This window comes from Giraffa tippelskirchi, chromosome 13, assembly GCF_054371585.1.
Source record: "Giraffa tippelskirchi isolate mGirTip1 chromosome 13, T2T-mGirTip1v1.2.pri, whole genome shotgun sequence".
Lineage (NCBI taxonomy): Eukaryota > Metazoa > Chordata > Mammalia > Artiodactyla > Giraffidae > Giraffa > Giraffa tippelskirchi.
Window position 1 is genome coordinate 28,810,402 of NC_137287.1, and position 14,817 is coordinate 28,825,218.

Sequence of the window (14,817 nt, forward strand, 5' to 3'; positions counted from 1 at the left end):
CTTCCCAGAACTCTGGCAAGTTCTTCTATGTCTCTGTAGTAGAATGCAAAACTGGTCGTATGCTTCTGTCACCAAGCAGTGGAACCTACTAATCTCTCCTTTGAATCAGAGACATCCGTGTGCTTTGTCTTGACCAATAGAAAGTCACCTCCTTGCAGCTTCTTCTCAATGTTTTGGGAACCATCCACCTCCATAGGACAAACTCAGGATGGCTTAGTGGATGATGAGGGACACCTGGTCAGAGACCCCTGTTGGCTCTGTGACAGCCAGCTACCCACCAGTCATATGAGTGAAGCCATCCCCAGGCAGCCCCAGCTAACCATCAGCTGATCACAGACATGCACAGGAACCTTAGCTAAGGCAACTGAGGTCAGAAGAACCTCCCAGCTGAACCCAGTTCAAATTGCTGACCCATGGAATGGTGAAAGAAATAAATAATCACTGTTTTGAACCTCTAAGTTTTGGAGTGGTTTGTTACACAGCAGAAGATAACCACTACATGGACCAAGTAGGGATGGATGCCAAAGCTCAACCAGTCAGAACAGCCAGCCAATTTTGATTTTGCATCTCTGACATCTAGTCAAGATATTTCTGTGTAAGGAACACTTTTATTCTATTTTCCTATCATTTATTGTCATTAATTCTTCAAATATGAGAGTCTTTAGACCCCCTCAAAACCCGAGGACCTGCATCTGTTCCAACATGGCAGGGATGGGAGCAGGATGGATGGTTTCAGTACTTTTCAATCTATAATTAGCTGCTTACAAGAGATGACAGCGTTGGAGTGGGGCAAGGAGCTGGAGTTCCAGGACCTACCAGCCTTACCGCCCCCCCCAACTTTAATCAGAGCAATTCTAATTTTATTTGTCTATATATGCATTTATTTTGATAATACATGTTTGAGTACTCGTTGTGTTCCAGTCAAATATTTTTTAGAAACTCTGCTTGCCAGACCATTAACTGGTGATCCTGTTTGTTCACTGACAGAAAGATTCGTCTGCTATAAAACAAGTTTTGAAATCCACTGCTGTGTACAATATTTTCTCAGAATCCTTTTCAGAAGGTGGAAGCATTTTCCTAGAAAGGTAATTTTGGCTGTCGTTAAGTCAGAGCTCTCTGCACATGTGCCAGGAGGCTGGCTTGGCTGGAGGGGCAAGGGCTGGCTTTCTTGGGGCTTGGGTGGCGTGGGGAGTGCAGGAGAAAACTTCTGATGGGTGTGATTGGCTCACAGTCGCTCCAGGACCGCCTCCTCAAGTTCAAGTCCTGTGCCCCAGCTTCTGGCTCACCCCCAGCTGCTTCCTGGCTCACCTCCTCCTCCCTCCTCGCATCTAGAATATTCCTGCTGCTGGTGGGTACATCCAGAACCGAGCAGGCTTCCCTGACAGCGGGGGGTTTGACTGCTTCATTTTCCCTTCTGCTCCCTCACATTCTTCCGTCTTCCCTCCAAAACCTGGTGCTCAGCAACCTGGCCAGAGAGAAAACAGCTACCATCCAGCCTCTTTTCCCTCTCTCTTCTCTCATCCTTTGAGTGATGGTCTGTTTTTTCTCCTGTTACTTCTTGGAGACTCTTTCACATAGGAAGTGGACATGGGATGAGGATTCAGGAGATGAGGTTCAGGAGACCAATTCTGTGTTTCTTCAAGTGTGAAAAGAGGGACTTGGCCCCAAGGCTTCTTAAACCAGCCACCTGGAGCCACCTGTGCTGTTTGGCCACAAACAGCACAGTGAGGTGGAGCCTGCTCTCTCTTTGTTGAAAAGGAGTATGCAGTAATACCAAATCACTATGCTAAACATCTGAAACTATCACAATACTGTAAATCAATGATACTTCAATTAATAAAAAAAAGATCAGCAAGTGTTAGGCTGTTCAAGACAGAGCAATCCCGAGCAGATTTTGTTTTCTCTACTAAGAAGGACTGCAGAAATACAAACTATATTATATAGGATAAGTAAGCAACAAGGTCCTACTGTATAGCACAGGGAACTATGTTCAGTGTCCTGTGATGAACCACAATGGAAAAGAATATGAAAAAGAATATATATGTGTATAACTGAGTCACTTTGCTATACAGCAGAAATTATAAATCAACTATATTTCAATAAAAGAAATCTAAAAAATTGCTACCAAGCTAAAAAAAAGAAAAAGAAAAAGGATTACAGAAGATGCAAAGAAGAGGTAAATTTTCTATTTTGTGATGTCTTGTTTGTGTCCCAAGGATTAGCATTATAGGGACCTAGGAGGACCTGGGATACCAATCCTATAAAACATATTTGAATTCTAAACTTTGTGATTATTTAATGTCTGGACTCCTTACTTCTTCCGAGTTATGTAAGTCTCCCTTATTGGGCTTCCCTGGTGGTTCAGTGGTAGAGACTCCACCTGCCAGTGTAGGGGACATGAGATCAATCCCTGGTCTGGGAAGATTCCACAAGCTGAGGGGCAAATAAGCCTGTGCACACAACTATTGAGCCTGTGTTCTAGAGCCTGGGGGCTGTAGCTACTGAAGCCCGAGGAGAGCCCAGGCTCTGCTACAGGAGAAGCTACCGCAAGGAAAAGCCTGCGCACCACAACTAGGGAAAAGCCCACAGAGCAACGAAGACCCAGCACAGCCAAACAAGAAAAAGTCTCCCTTATTGTCCTGGGTGCTGTGTCTGCCCAAAGCCAACACCCCCATAAGTGCTAAATCAACATGAAAGTTGGTTGTTGAAGGCTCTAAAGTTTCCACAGAAAATTTCTCTTTTCCCTCCCGTCCACTGTTGTTCCTCTGACTTCTGTCTGATCCATGTGCATTCAAATACAAGCACATTTATGTTATATGATGGGCTTCCTTGAAGGCTCAGATGGTAAAGAATCTGCCTGCAATGAGAGAGACCTGAGTTCTATCCCTGGGTCAGGAAGATCCCCTGGAGAAGGGAACGGCTACCCACTCCAATATTCTTGGCTGGAGAGTTCCATGGGGTCACAGAGTCGGGCTTGACTGAGTGACTAACACTTCATGTTATATGAGAAAGATTTCTTGAGATTAATTGCTCTTAGTCACTGCATGGATACTCAGAAGATGTTTAACATCTTCAAACAAACACTTGTTGGGAACTTGCTCTGAGACTAGCACTGTTCTAAATGCTGGGAAGACAGCAGTGGGGGGTAAAAGCTTCTAGCACTTACGGAGCCAGTGGGGAGGCAGACAGCACAGACATGGATCAGGAGTGGGGTGGTTGACAGAATAATGCCCCCCCCAAAGATCTCCACGTCCCAATTACCAGAACCTGTGATTATGTTATGGTACATGGCAACTGAGAATTAAGGTAGCAGATGGAATAAAGGTGACTAATTAACTGATTTATTTTTATTTAAAAAAATATCTATTTTTTGGCTATGTCAAGTCTTAGCTGGGAGTCTTACTTGCAGCATGCGGGCTTCTCTCTAGGTGTGGCCCGTGGGCTTAGTTGCCCTACTGCATGGGGTAACCTTAGTTCCCTGACCAAGGATCAAACCTGTATCCTCTATATTGGAAAGTGGATTCTTAACCACTGGACCACCAGGGGAGCCCCTGACTAACCGATTTATTAATAAAACAGAGAGATGACCCTAGATTATGCAAACGGGCCCAATATAATCAAAAGGACCTTGACATGTGGAAGGTGTGCGTTAGTTGCTCAGTCATGTCTGACTCATTGTGACCCCATGGACTGTAGCCTGCCAGGCTCCTCTGTCCGTGGACTTCTCCAGGCAAGAATACTGGAGTGGGTTGTCATTTCCTTTTCCAGGGGATCTTCCCAACCCAAGGATCGAACTCGTGTATCCTGCATTGCAGGCAGACTCCTGACCATCTGAGCCACCAAGAAAGCCCCAAAAAGAGGGAAGCTGAAATTCACACTCAGAGAGAGAGCAGGTGTAATGAGAAATTACTGACCAGCCATTACTAACTTGGAAGATGAAAGAGGATCACTGGCCAAGGAATATAGGAAGTCTCTTAAAGTTCAAAAAAGCAAGAAAACAGATTTTTCTTTAGAGCCCCCAGAAAAGAACAGGGCCTGCTGACACCTTGGTTCTGGCCCAGTGAGATACATTTTGGATTTCTGACCTTCAGAACAGTAACATATTAGATTTGTATTGTATAAGCCACTGAGTATGTGGTGATTTGTTACAGCGGCCATAGGAAATTAATACAGATCATGGCTCCTTCTTCTTCATTTCAGTTTTCTCTTTCTTTTTCCGCTTATAAGAGCAAGTGTCCTGGGGTCTTTAAAAGTCCTCTCCTTTCTTGTTAAGAGGCTGGTGTATGCATCACTAAAGGAAATAGGGAGCCAACCTTGCTGTGGCTTCCAGAACACCCCCACCCCCAATCCCCCAAAAAACAATAGATATGCTCTTAAGTGGTTCTTGGAATCTCATTTTCTCTCTCAGTGCCTCAGGCTTCCCCACTTAAGAACCTTGCCATATGGCAGTGTTTTTCTGGGTTCCTGTGATGCAGACAGCCATTTGACAAAAGTCACCCCACTGAGGATGCTGGAGGCTGGGGTGTGCTCAGAGATCTGATTTAAAAGGTCCTGAATGACAGCACCATAGTTTAACCTAGTGCCTGCAGCCTATGGAGGAGCATGTGGCCTGCTGGTTACACACCAGTTAACCAGTGAACTGGTGATGGTGTGGACCAGCTGAAAGCAAGAGACTGAAATTCTTTTTCAAATGCCTTAGCTGTCCCTTCTGCTTTTTGTTTATTCATTAAGACCTTAATACTTTTATATTATGATGTATAACACACATTCAGATAAGGGTAAAACAGCCACACATGCACAGCTTAATGAAATATCACAAAGCAAACATTTGTTAAACCATTACCTGGCTAGTGAAAAGGAACATTTCTGACATCCAGAAGCCCTTGTGTGTCCCTTCCTAATGAGCTACTTCCTCCTTCTCAAGCATAACCACTATCATGCCCTCTCGTATCTTCTTTTTCTTTTATACATTTCAAAAATAACACACATACACTACCTTGTGTAAAAGAGATAGCTAGTGGGAACCGTAAAGAAGGCTGAGTGCTGAAGAATGGGTGCTTTCGAACTGTGGTGCTGGAGAAGACTCTTGAGGGTTCCTTGGACGGCAAGGAGATCAAACAAGTCAATCCTAAAGGAAATCAACCCTGAATAGTCATTGGAAGGACTGATGCTGAAGCTGAAGTTCCAATACTTTAACCACCTGATGTGAAGAGCCAACACATTGGAAAAGACCCTGATGCTGAGAAAGGTTGAAGGCAGGAGGAGAAGGGGACGACAGAGGATGAGATGGTTGGATGATAACTGATTCAATGGACATGAGTTTGCACAGATTCTGGGAGATGCTGAAGGACAAGGAAGCTTGGCATGTTGCAGTCCATGGGGTCTCAAAGTGTTGGACGCAACTTAGTGACTGAACAATAAGTGGGAACCTGCTATAAAGCACAGGGAGCTCAGCTCGTTGCTCTGAGGTGACCTAGGTGGGTGGCATGGGGGTTGGGTTGGGTGGTGGAGAGGGAGGGGATATATGTATACATATAACTGATTCACTTCTTCCTACAGCAGAAACTAACACAACATTGTAAAGTGTTATACTCCAATAAAAAGGCAAATTGGCTTTTTTTAAATTAAAAACTGACATTGTAAAAGTTCAAGTAGTATCAAAGCTATAGATGAATGGTTGATCATAATAAGCATTTCTTATTAGTAATGATTATCTCAATTAAAATTACTATGAAGTAAAACACAATAGTGGTGCCCAGCACACTGCCTAAGAAATAAAGCATCATCAATATGATCGAAACCTCATGTGTTCCTTTCCCTGATCCATCCCTCCCCTGCCCCAATCGTGGTATATATTTATTACCTCCATGCGTTTTGCCATATTTTTTCTAACTATGTTTGTGCACCTAAATAATATATCATTTTGTTTTGCACATTTTCACACCATATCATACTGTGCACATTCTCTTTTGCTCAACTCTATTTGTGAGATTCACCCAGGTTGATGGTTCTTCCCAGGTGGCCCTAGTGGTAAAGAATCCACCTGCCAATCCACGAGATGTAAGAGACACGGGTTTGATCCCTGGGTTGGGAAGATCCACTGAAAGAGGAAATGGCAACCCACCCCAATATTCTTGCCTGGAGAATTCCCTGAACAGAGGAGCCGGGTGGGCTACAGTCCTTGGGGCTGCAAAGAGTTGGACGTGACTGAGAGACTGAGCATACCCAGGCTGACACATGGAGTTCTTGTTTATCCATTTTGTCTTCAGTCTGTTTAGATTTTTCAAAAAGAATAAGAAAGTCTGTCCCATCTCTACCTTTTCCCCATTCCCTGTCCTCAGAGGTAAAGACAGATAGAGGTTTGGTATTTATAATGCCCTCAGCTTTCTCTTCTAAAGTATATATCCATGTGCACATATATATATGAAAGTGTTAGTTGCTTAGTCATGTCTGACTCTTTGTGTCCCTACGGACTGTAGCCAACCAGGCTCCTCTGTCCATGGAATTCTTCAGGCAAGAATACAGGAGTGGGTAGCCTTTCCCTTCTCCAGGGGATCTTCCTGACCTAGGGATCAAACCCGTGTCTCCTGCATTGAAAGGTGGGTGCTTTACCACTGAACCACCAGGGAAGACTCATGCAGAATTTTAAACAGTTACTTAAAAACATTGGATCCTCAGAGGAGATATGAGCCCAAGCTCTGGACTTGAATGCCAGCTCCCTCACTTAGCAGCTCTGTGACTTTGGGCAACATGTTTCATCTCTCCACATTTCATTTTACTCATCTATAAAATGTGATAATAAAAATAGCTATGTCCAAGTGTTGGTGAAAGGATTCAAGAAGATGATATATGTAAAGTGCTTGTCTTACTTTCTGGCCTGTAGCTAGTACTTCAATAAATGTTAACTATTATTGTTACGTGTTATTCCGTAATGTGCTTTTTCCTTTTAATAATTTATCATGCCATTTTTCTATGTCTGTAAATATGTGTGCTGTCACTAAGTCATGTCCAACTCTTTACGACCCTATGGACTGTAGCATACCAGGCTTCTCTGTCCATGGAATTTCCTAGGCAAGAATACTGGAGTGGTTTACCATTTCCTTCTCCAGGGGGTCTTCCCTAGCCAGGGACTGAACCCACATCTGTTGCATTGGCATGTGAGTTCTTTACCTATGAGCAACCAGGGAAGCCCTGTCTATAAATATAGGACTGTATTATAACATGAAAACACACATGTGTGTACACATGTACATGCACACACAAACACACAATACCTATTTACAAACCAGAGGATTGGTATGGAAACTCACCATCATGATCAATTTCAACTTAACTTTATTGGTCATTTTGAGCACTCCTGCTTTTTTATCCTGTAACTAGAGGGCTTGGCAGGTTGGAATATTTGTCATACATTTCAGGAGTTCTTAGCCAGAGATGGCACCCCTATTCCCTACAGGTCTGTGAATAGAATATAAAGGATTAGTCAGTTTGGAATGGAAAAATTATTTTTTTGCTGATCTCTTACTAATTTTTAGCATTTCTTTGGTTGTAGGCAACAAACCACAGTGGAGTTAACACTTCCTGTGACTTGGTCGCCATTGGGAACCATAGCTATTTTCATATCTCATTGTAATTGTTGCAAAATCTTCAAATATCCTTTAGGCTCATTGCTTCTTTGAAATAACAATAGCTATTAAGCCTACTGTTAGATTTTTTTCCCTTAATGTGCTAATAAAAAATGCTTATTGCGTGTATATTGCTATATCACAAGTTTGTTTTAATATTTCGATAACTATATTTCAATGTAATTTGTTGCCTTTGGAATCCAATGTATTCTGTTTTATCCATTTAAAATTATTATACTGAGAAAGTCTATATGCTTCACCAAATTGCTGAAGCAATTCATACTGCTAAGGAGATTAAGAGCCCCCTTGGGTTTTCTGACCAAGGTCTGTAGGTGTAGTTAACATTTGCCATACTTTTCGGCTGCTCAGTATCTGAGGTCCTAATATTTTGGGGAACCTTCCAAATGATGAGGCGTAACCTGCCTCCTTGTATAGAGACTGAAAATGGTAGGCACCTGTTCTCTAGGTTTCCATGCAACTGGGACACAGACCCACCATTTGTGTGCATGCATGCATACTAAGTCGCTTCAGTTTTGTCCAACTCTTTGTGACCCCATGGACTGTAGCCCACCAGGCTCCTCTGTCCATGGATTCTCCAGGCAAGAATACTAGAGTGGGTTGCCATTTCCTCCTCCAGGGGATCTTCCTGACCCAGGGCTTGAACTCATGACTCCTGCAGCTCCTGTATCGGCAGGCAGATTCTTTACCACTGAGCCATGTGGGAAGCCCCTATATAGCGAAAGTGAAGGATGGCATTTCTGATATTAGATTGTGAAAGGTTGTGGCTTTCATCTTGATGCTCTTTCACTTGCTCTTGGATCATCCACTGGCAAGAAAGCCAGCTTCGATGCTGTGAGCAGTCCTCTGGAGCAGCCCACATGGTGAGACTGTTGCCAGCCAAAATCTTGGCCTTCTCTGTCCACCGAAGCCAAATGAAAAATACGAAGACAGAGTTTGGAGGAAATAGAAAGGCGGTTTTAATTCTCAGCTGGTGGAGAGGGGAAGACAGTAGGCTCGTGCCTCAAGAACTGTGCCCTCCTCAACCCTTGGGGAGTCTAGGAGCTTATATAGAGCACAGGCTTGCAGTCAGGAGTAGGTGGTGGGGAAAAAAGGTGGTAGGATCTTGATTTCTTCTTGCGTTGTTTCAAAGACAGTCATAAACTGGCGACAGTAACCCAGCAATTGAATCTGGCACTTCAGTGGCTCTGCAGCCTTCTTTCTGATACGTAACTACAAGGGGAAGTGTGTTGTAGGGGTAAACATCAGATAGGAGATATATTTAGCATTGAGTCAAAGAAAAAAATGTCAATTGTAGCTCCTGCAGAGTAAGGGGGCAGAAAAGCAAAGTTACAGACACGCAGAGTAGGATCAGTTAAAGTAAAAAACTAGGAATGTTCAGACCTGCTCACTGTTCTTTATCTTCTTCATTCTCAGGAAAGAGGAAGAGAAAAACTCATTCCTCTTTTTTCCTTTTCACTGAAACAAGACTACAATGCCTCTGGCCAAAAGTCAGTGAAACACTGAGGCCTGCCAACAAACATGTGAGTGAGCTTAGAAGTGGATTTTCCACCCAAATCGAGTCTTGTGATGATTGTAGCCTTGATTGACACCTTTACTGCAATCTAGTAAGAAACCCTGAGGCAGAACCACCCAGCTAAGCTGCTCCTAAACCCCAGACCCTTAGAATATGTGTGAGATAACATGCTTGTAATTTTAATCTGTCAGACTTTTTTGAAGGGAGAAATAGATAGTTTGTTCCACAGTAAAAGATATCTAAGACACAAGATTAAATAAAATGTTCTTGCTAGTTAGTATTTGTAGCTCAGTGGATAGAAAGCATGTTACAAGGACTAAGGCAACATGGTGAGTCTTTCCTGTATTATGCAGCTAGTAGAATATGTAACACACAAATGGATAATAGCCATTATATGTAAAGAGATTCTATTAATCATTGTGATAAAGATCAATTACCCAGTAGAAAAATGAGTGTGTGACCATGTAATCAGTTTCCCAACTTTACAAAACTTTGACAGTCAAGTGCATCTTTTATAGATTGGTTGAAGTCATGCCTGGCATGGAGTAAGTAATAAGTAAGTTTACCTAAAACAGATTAATTTCCATAGAGAAATATAACATGGTCTCACTTATATGTAGGATCAAAAAATAGGCAAGCTCAGAAGTAAAGTAGAATGGGGGTAATCAGGGTGGGGGTGGAGGATGTGAAGTAAATGGGGAGGTGTTGGTCAAAGGGTACACATTTTCAGTTATGTAGGATGGGGGCGGCAGTGAGAGGAGCTACCCCGCGCCTGAGGCCGGGGGCGGCAGCCGAGAGGAATTACTCAGCTCCGAGGAGTGGCAGCTGTATGGGCACAGGAGGGCCGAGAAGAGTTACTCCACATTCAAGGTCAGGAGAGGCCCTCGTGAGTAGATACCCCTTGTCCAACGTTAGGAGCAATGGCTGCACATTGCAGGAGCAGCCGTGAAGAGATACCCCACAACCAAGGTAAGAGAAACCCAAGTAAGATGGTAGGTGTTGCGAGAGGGCATCAGAGGGCAGACACACTGAAACTATAACTACAGAAAACTAGCTAATCTGATCATATGGACCACAGCCTTGTCTATCTCAATGAAACTAAGCCATGCTGTGTGGGGGCACCCAAGACTGATGGGTCATGGTAGAGAGGTCTGACAGAATGTGGTCCACTGGAGAAGGGCATGGCAAACCACTTCAGTATTCTTGCCTTGAGAACCCCATGAACAGTGTGAAAAGGCAAAAAGATAGAACACTGAAAGATGAACTCCCTAGGTCGGTAGGTGCTCAATATGCTACAGGAGATCAGTGGAGAAATAATTCCAGAATGATGGGATGGAGCCAAAGCAAAAACAATACCCAGCCGTGGATGTGACTGGTAATAGAAGCAAAGTCCAATGCTGTAAAGAGCAATATTGCGTAGGAACCTGGAATGTTAGGTCCATGAATCAAGGCAAATTGGAAGTGGTCAAACAGGAGATGGCAAGAGTGAACGTTGACATTCTAGGAATCCGTGAACTAAGATGGACTGGAATGGGTGAATTTAACTCAGATGACCATTATATCTACTACTGTGGGCAGGAATCCCTTAGAAGAAATGGAGTAGCCATCATGGTCAACAAAAGAGTCCGAAATGCAGTACTTGGATGCAATCTCAAAAACGACAGAATGATCTCTGTTCTTTTCCAAGGCAAACCATTCAATATCACAGTAATCCAAGTCTATGCCCTGACCAGTAACGCCGAAGAAGCTGAAGTTGAATGGTTCTATGAAGACCTACAAGACCTTTTAGAACTAACACCCAAAAAAGATGTCCTTTTCGTTATAGGGGACTGGAATGCAAAAGTAGGAAGTCAAGAAACACCTGGCGTAACAGGCAAATTTGGCCTTGGAGTACAGAATGAAGCAGGGCAAAGGCTAATAGAGTTTTTCCAAGAGAACGCACTGGTCATAGCAAACACCCTCTTCCAACAACACAAGAGAAGACTCTACACGTGGACATCACCAGATGGTTAACACCGAAATCAGGTTGATTATATTCTTTGCAGCCAAAGATGGAGAAGCTCTATACAGTCAGCAAAAACAAGACTGGGAGCAGACTGTGGCTCAGATCATGAACTCGTTATTGCCAAATTCAGACTTAAATTGAAGAAAGTAGGGAAAACCACTAGTCCATTCAGGTATGACCTAGATCAAATCCCTTATGAGTATAAGTAGAAGTGACAAATAGATTAAAGGACTAGATCTGATAGACAGAGTGCCTGATGAACTATGGACAGAGGTTCGTGACATTGTACAGGAGACAGGGATCAAGACCATCTCCATGGAAAGGAAATGCAAAAAATGCAAAAAAGCAAAATGGCTGTCTGAGGAGGCCTTACAGATAGCTGGGAAGAGAAGAGAAGCAAAAAGCAAAGGAGAAAAGGAAAGATATTCCCATCTGAATGCAGAGTTCCAAAGAATAGCAAGGAGAGATAAGAAAGCCTTCCTCAGCAATCAATGCAAAGAAATAGAGGAAAACAACAGATTGGGAAACACTAGAGTTCTCTTCAAGAAAATTAGAGATACCAAAGGAACATTTCATGCAAAGATGGGCTCAATAAAGGACAGAAATCGTATGGACCTAACAGAAGCAGAAGATATTAAGAAGAGGTGGCAAGAATACACAGAAGAACTGTACAAAAAAGATCTTCACAACCCAGATAATCACGGTGGTGTGATCACTCACCTAGAGCCAGACATCCTGGAATGTGAAGTCAAGTGGGCCTTAGAAAGCATCACTACGAACAAAGCTAGTGGAGATGATGGAATTCCAGTTGAGCTATTTCAAATCCTCAAAGATGATGCTGTGAAAGTGCTGCACTCGATATGCCAGCAAATCTGGAAAACTCAGTAGTGGCCACAGGACTGGAAAAGGTCAGTTTTCATTCCAATCCCAAAGAAAGGCAATGCCAAAGAATGCTCAAACTACTGCACAATTGCACTCATCTCACATGCTAGTCAAGTAATGCTCAAAATTCTCCAAGCCAGACTTCAGCAATACGTGAACCGTGAACTTCCAGATGTTCAAGCTGGTTTTAGAAAAGGCAGAGGAACCAGAGATCAAATTGCCAGTATCCACTGGATCATTGAAAAAGCAAGAGAATTCCAGAAAAACATCTATTTCTGCTTTACTGAATATGCCAAAGCCTTTGACTGTGTGGATCAAAATAAACTGTGGAAAATTCTGAAAGAGATGGGAATACCAGACCATCTGACCTGTCTCTTGAGAAACTTGTATGCAGGTCAGGAAGCAACAGTTAGAACTGGACATGGAACAACAGACTGGTTCCAAATAGGAAAAGGAGTATGTCAAGGCTGTATATTGTCATCCTGCTTATTTAACTTATATGCAGAGTACATCATGAGAAACGCTGGGCTGGAAGAAGCACAAGGTGGAATCAAGATTCCCGGGAGAAATATCAATAACCTCAGATATGCGGATGACACCACCCTTATGGCAGAAAGTGAAGAACTAAAGAGTCTCTTGATGAAAGTGAAAGAGGAGAGTGAAAAAGTTGGCTTAAAGCTCAACGTTCAGAAAACTAAGATCATGGCATCTCGTCCCATCACTTCATGGCAAATAGATGGGGAACAGTGGAAACAGTGTCAGACTTTATTTCTCTGGGCTCCAAAATCACTGCTGGTGGTGATTGCAGCCATGAAATTAAAAGATGCTTACTCCTTGGAAGGAAGGTTATGACCAACCTAGATAGCATATTTAAAAACAGAGACATCACTTTGCCAACAAAGGTCCGTCTAGTCAAGGCTATGGTTTTTCCAGTGGTCATGTATGGATGTGAGAGTTGGACAGTGAAGAAAGCTGAGTGCTGAAGAATTGATGCTTTTGAACTGTGGTGTTGGAGAAGACTCTTGAGAGTCCCTTGGACTGCAAGGAGATCCAACCAGTCCATCCTAAAGGAGATCAGTCTGGGTGTTCACTGGAAGGACTGATATTGAAGCTGAAACTCCAATACTTTGGCCACCTCATGTGAAGAGTTGACTCATTGGAAAAGACTCTAGTGCTGGGAAGGATTGGGGGCAGGAGGAGAAGGGGACGACAGAGGATGAGATGGTTGGATGGCATCACTGACTCGATGGACATGCGTTTTGGTAAACTCTGGGAGTTGATGATGGACAGTGAGGCCTGGCGTGCTGTGATTCATGGGGTCGCAAAGAGTTGGACACGACTGAGCAACTGAACTGAACTGAACTGAGGATAGATATGTTCTAGAGATGTAATCTCAGGGACTTCTCAAGTGATCCAGTTGTTAGGACAGCATGCTTCCTCTGCAGTGGGCAAGGGTTTGATTCCTGGTCAGGAAACTAAGATCTCCAAAGCCTTATGGGGCAGTCAAGAAAAACGTAAAAAAGAGATGTAATCTCACAGCATGGTGACCATGGTTAACAATACTGTATTGAATTCTTGAACTATGCAACGGGAATAGATATTAGATCTTTTGCTTGAGCTCAGACCTGAGCAGGAGCCACACACTCTTACAATGGTAACTATTAGAAGTAAAGAGTATGTTAATTAGCTTGATTGTGATGTATACATAAAAGATGTGTATGTACATATCCACAGTGTAGCTAATGTACTCTTTAGGGTTGCTGTCTGCCATGCTTAGTTGCTCAGTCTTGTCTGACTTTTTGTGACCGGATGGACTGTAGCCTGCCAAGCTGCTCTGTCCATGGGGATTCTCCAGGCAAGAACACTGGAGTGGATTGCCATGCCCTCCTCTAGGGGATCTTCCCAACTCAGGGATCAAACCCAGGTCTCCCGCATTGCAGGCAAATTGTTTACCACCTGAGCCACCTGAGAAGGGTTCAGTTCAGTTCAGTCGCTCAGTCGTGTCCGACTCTTTGCAACCCCATGAACCGCAGCCCGCCCGGCCTCCCTGTCCATCACCAACTCCCGGAGTTTACCCACACTCATATCCATTGAGTCAGTGATGCCATCCAACCATCTCATCCTCTGTCATCCCCTTCTCCTCCTGCCCTCAATCTTTCCCAGCATCAGGGTCTTTTCCAATGAGTCAGCTCTTCGCATCCGGTGGCCAAAATGTTGGAGTCAGCTTCAACGTCAGTCCTTCCAATGAACACTCAGGACTGATCTCCTTTAGGATGGACTGGTTGGATCTCCTTGCAGTCCAAGGGACTCTCAAGAGTCTTCTCCAACACCACAGTTCAAAAGCAATGATTCTTCGGCACTCAGCTTTCTTTATAGTCCAACTCTCACATCCATACGAGACTACTGGAAAAACCATAGCCTTGACTAGACGGAACTTTGTTGACAAAGTGATGTCTCTGCTTTTTAATATGCTTTCTAGGTTGGTCATAACTTTCCTTCCAAGGAGTAAGCATCTTTTAATTTCATGGCTGCAGTCACCATCAGCAGTGATTTTGGAGCCCAAGAAATAAAGTCAGCCACTATATCCACTGCTTCCCCATCTATTTCCCATGAAGTGATGGGACCAGATGCCATGATCTTAGTTTTCTGAATGTTGAGCTTTAAGCCAGCTTTTTCACTTTCCTCTTTTAGTTTCATCAAGAGGCTCTTTAGTTCTTCTTCACTTTCTGCCTTAAAGGTGGTGTCATCTGCTTATCTGAGGTTATTGATAT

General features: G+C 43.4%; 1 long non-coding RNA gene across 1 annotated transcript in view; it reads left to right on the forward strand.

Annotated features, from left to right (window-relative positions):
- LOC145532072 (uncharacterized) overlaps positions 1–14,817 on the forward strand; it is a 318,302-nt gene that overhangs the window by 80,951 nt on the left and 222,534 nt on the right. Inside the window, exon 3 of the long non-coding RNA XR_014072964.1 lies at positions 988–1,085. This is a non-coding gene — a long non-coding RNA (uncharacterized LOC145532072). The remainder of the gene's footprint in view (positions 1–987; positions 1,086–14,817) is intronic.